Below are 5,176 nucleotides of genomic sequence, written 5' to 3'. Positions count from 1 at the left end.
CAGTTGTTAAATCTGTAGACTTCAAAGTGGAAAGTGCAGGGTTCAAACCCCACCTGGGACATATCTGAATTCACGTTGTTTGCTATACTATGTCGTATTTTTCAATTTTTTTGCCATACTATACTATGTCGTATTTTTCACTTTTAAGGCCTCAATATACTATGACGTCTTCATATCTTACTATATTATGAGGTTTTTTGATGTATTTATCCTTTACTATACTTTTTCATTTTTTCAATTTTTTTGCCATAATATACTATGTCGTATTTTTCACTCTTAAGGCCTCAATATACTATGACGTCTTCATACCTTACCATACTATAACATTCTCAGATGGTCTTATGCTTTATTATACTTTGTCATTTTTTAAATTTTTTTGCCATACGATACTATGTCGTTTTTCACTTTTTTGCCATACTATACTATGTGGTTTTTTCACTTTTAAGGCCTCAATATACTATGACGTCTTCATATCTTACTATATTATGAGGTTTTTTGATGTTTTTATACTTTATTATACTTTGTCATTTTTTCAATTTTTTTTGCCATACTATACTATGTCGTTTTTTCACTTTTTTGCCATACTATACTATGTCGTATTTTTCACTTTTAAGGCCTCAATATACTATGACGTCTTCGTATCTCACTATATTATGAGGTTTTTTGATGTTTTAATGCTTTATTATACTTTTTCATTTTTTCAATTTTTTTGCCATAATACTATGTCGTTTTTTTTACTTTTTTGCCATACTATACTATGTCGTATTTTTCAATTTTTTTGCCATACTATACTATGTCGTATTTTTCACTTTTAAGGCCTCAATATACTATGACGTCTTCATATCTTACTATATTATGAGGTTTTTTGATGTATTTATCCTTTACTATACTTTTTCATTTTTTCAATTTTTTTGCCATAATATACTATGTCGTTTTTTTTACTTTTTTGTCATACTATACTATGTCGTATTTTTCACTCTTAAGGCCTCAATATACTATGACGTCTTCATACCTTACCATACTATAACATTCTCAGATGGTCTTATGCTTTATTATACTTTGTCATTTTTTCAATTTTTTTGCCATACTATACTATGTCGTTTTTTTTTCACTTTTTTGCCATACTATACTATGTCGTATTTTTCACTTTTAAGGCCTCAATATACTATGACGTCTTCGTATCTCACTATATTATGAGGTTTTTTGATGTTTTAATGCTTTATTATACTTTTTAATTTTTTCAATTTTTTTGCCATACTATACTATGTCGTTTTTTCACATTTTTGCCATACTATACTATGTCGTATTTTTCACAATTAAGGCCTCAATATACTATGACGTCTTCATATCTTACTATATTATGAGGTTTTTTATTGTTTTAATGCTTTATTATACTTTTTCATTTTTTCACGTTTTTTGCCATATTATACTACGTCGTTTTTTTCACTTTTAAGGCCTTAATATACTATGACGTCTTCATATCTTACTATATTATGAGATTTTTTTTAATGTTTTTAGGCCTTTCTATACTATTACGTTTTTTACCTTGATATTGTTTTCCTCAACACCTTCCTAATCTTTTATCTTTTAATGCCTGATCATGACAAGCTGTTGTTTGGCAACATGGTAGCGCAGTTGTTAAATCTGTAGACTTCAAAGTGGAAAGTGCAGGGTTCAAACCCCACCTGGGACATATCTGAATTCATGTTGTTTGCTATACTATGTCGTATTTTTCACTTTTAAGGCCTCAATATACTATGACGTCTTCATATCTTACTATATTATGAGTTTTTTTTATGTATTTATCCTTTATTATACTTTTTCATTTTTTCAATTTTTTTGCCATAATATACTATGTCGTTTTTTTTACTTTTTTGCCATACTATACTATGTCGTATTTTTCAATTTTTTTGCCATACTATACTATCTCGTTTTTTTTCACTTTTTTGCCATACTATACTATGTCGTATTTTTCACTTTTAAGGCCTCAATATACTATGACGTCTTCATATCTTACTATATTATGAGGTTTTTTGATGTTTTTATACTTTATTATACTTTTTCAATTTTTCAATTTTTTTTGCCATACTATAATATGTCGTTTTTGTCACTTTTTTGCTATACTATACTGTGTCTTTTTTTCACTTTTAAAGCTTTATAATACCATGACATCTTCATACCTTAACATACTACTACATTTTCAGATGGTTTTATGCTTTATTATACTTTGTCATTTTTTCAATTTTTTTGGCATACTATACCATGTCATTTTTTTCACTTTTAAGGTGTTAATTGACTATGGGATTTTCGTATCTTACTATATTATGAGGTTTTTTGATGTTTTTATACTTTATTATACTTTGTCATTTTTTCAATTTTTTTGCCATACTATACTATGTCGTTTTATCACTTTTTTGCCATACTATACTATGTCGTATCTTCCACTTTTCAGGCCTTAATATACTATGACGTCTTCATATCTTACTATATTATGAGGTTTTTTGATGTTTTAATGCTTTATTATACTTTTTCACTTTTTCAATTTTTTTGCCATACTATACTATGTCGTTTTTTCACTTTTTTGCCATACTATACTATGTCGTATTTTTCACTTTTAAGGCCTTAATATACTATGACGTCTTCATACCTTACTATACTATAACGTTCTCAGATGGTTTTATGCTTTATTATACTTTTTCATTTTTTCAATTTTTTTGCCATACTATACTATGTTGTTTTTTCACCTTTTTGCCATACTATACTATGTCGTATTTTTCACTTTTAAGGCCTTAATATACTATGACGTCTTCATATCTTACTATATTATGAGGTTTTTTGATGTTTTAATGCTTTATTATACTTTTTCATTTTTTCAATTTTTTTGCCATACTATACTATGTCGTTTTTTCACTTTTTTGCCATACTATACTATGTCGTATTTTTCACTTTTAAGGCCTCAATATACTATGACGTCTTCATATCTTACTATATTATGAGGTTTTTTGATGTTTTTATACTTTATTATACTTTTTCATTTTTTTATTTTTTTTGCCATACTATACTATGTCGTTTTATCACTTTTTTGCCATACTATAATATGTCGTTTTTGTCACTTTTTTGCTATACTATACTGTGTCTTTTTTTCCACTTTTAAAGCTTTATAATACCATGACATCTTCATACCTTAACATACTACTACATTTTCAGATGGTTTTATGCTTTATTATACTTTGTCATTTTTTCAATTTTTTTGGCATACTATACCATGTCATTTTTTTCACTTTTAAGGTGTTAATTGACTATGGGATTTTCGTATCTTACTTTTAATGCTTTACTATACTTTTTAATTTTTCAATTTTTTTGCCATACTATACTGTGTAGTTTTTACATGTTTTTTTACCATACTATACTATGTTGTTCTTTTCACTTTTAAGGTCTTAATATACTATGATGTCTTCATATCTTACTATATTATGAGTTTTTTGATGTTTTTATACTTTATTATACTTTTTCATTTTTTCACTTTTTTTGCCATACTATATTATATCATTTTTTTCAACTTTTAAGGCCTTAATTTACCATGACGTCTTCATATATTACTATATTATGAGATTTTTTTTAAATGTTTTTAGGCCTTCCTATAATATGACGTTTTTTACCTTGATATTGTTTTCCTTAACACCTTCTTAATCTTTTATTTTTTAATGCCTGATTATGACAAGCTGTTGTTTGGCAGCATGGTAGCGCAGTTGTTAAATCTGTGGACTTCAAAGTGGAAAGTGCAGGTTTCAAACCCCACCTGGGACATATCTGCATTCACGTTTTTTGCTATACTATACTATGTCGTTTTTTTCACTTTCATGGCCTTATTATACCATGATGTTTTTTGATGTTTTCATGCCTTTCTATGCCATGTAGTTTTTTTTTTGCTTTTAGGGCCTCATTATATCATGATGTCCTCATACCTTACCACATTATAACTTTTTCAAATGGTTTTATGCTTTATTATACTTTGTCAATTTTTCAATACTTTCGCCATACTATACTATGTTGTTTTTTTCACTTTTTTGCTATACTCTACTATGTTTTTTTCGCTTTCAGGGCCATATTATACCATGACATTTTCATACCTTAAAACATTATGTTGTTTTTAAGTTTATTTTGCAATAGTATACTATGTCTTTTTTTCACTTTTTAGGCCTTACTATACTATGATGTTTTTATACCTTACTCTACTCTGACGTTTTGATGCATTGGTATACTACGGCATCTTTTGACATTTTTATGCCTTGTTATAATATGACTTATTTTGACCCTTTTATGCCTCACTATGCTATGACATTCTTTGACATCTTTATGCCCCAGTATAGAATGATAATTTTAGATTTATTTTATGCCTTACCATAGTATGACGTTTTTGACATTCTATGTATTATAAAATTTTTATGCTATCAGTGCTGTTAGTAAACTATACATATAACATTTTCTTTACTTTTTTATGTTTTTTATACTTTTTTTTATGTCTTACTATACTATGAAGTTTTTATGACTTAGTGTAATGTTATTTTTTACTACAATGTTTTTTTGATATTTCATACCTAAGTATACTATGATGTTTTTATTTGTTATTATACTATGACGTTTTTTGACATTTTTATGCCTCACCATACCATGACGTGTTTGACGTTTTATGCTTTACTATACTGTGACTTTTTATGTCTTACTATACTATGGTGTTTTTATGCTTCAGGATACTATAACTTTTTATTGCTCATTATGCTATGACTTTTTTATGCCTTCCTATATTATAATGTTTCTATGCCCTTCTATACTATAATGTTATATGTTAATTGTTTGGTTGACAGAATTAAAATGTCAATTTCTTTGTTTTGGAGGGGTAGCGGGGCTGTTGAGATCAAACCTGTTCCTTTGTACAAGAAGAAACAGTGTGCAGATGTAGTAAACAGTTTTGGAATTAATCATTTTTGTGGAGGGAATTATATTTTTTTGCACTTATATTGTTAACATAGTTTTAAATAAATGCTTCACAGCTGTTCAAGTAAGAATGATTTTTAAACCTAAATTCAATAACATAATTTTTAATATAATCATTTCAGTGTAACGCTGAAAGAAAAGTGTTCAGATTTCTTATACATTTTTAATATTTCACATTCTT

This window comes from Seriola lalandi, unplaced genomic scaffold (assembly GCF_002814215.2).
Source record: "Seriola lalandi dorsalis isolate HSWRI2012SDOR001 ecotype SW California unplaced genomic scaffold, Sedor1 jcf7180002054606, whole genome shotgun sequence".
NCBI lineage: Eukaryota > Metazoa > Chordata > Actinopteri > Carangiformes > Carangidae > Seriola > Seriola lalandi.
This window is presented reverse-complemented; position numbering follows the sequence as displayed.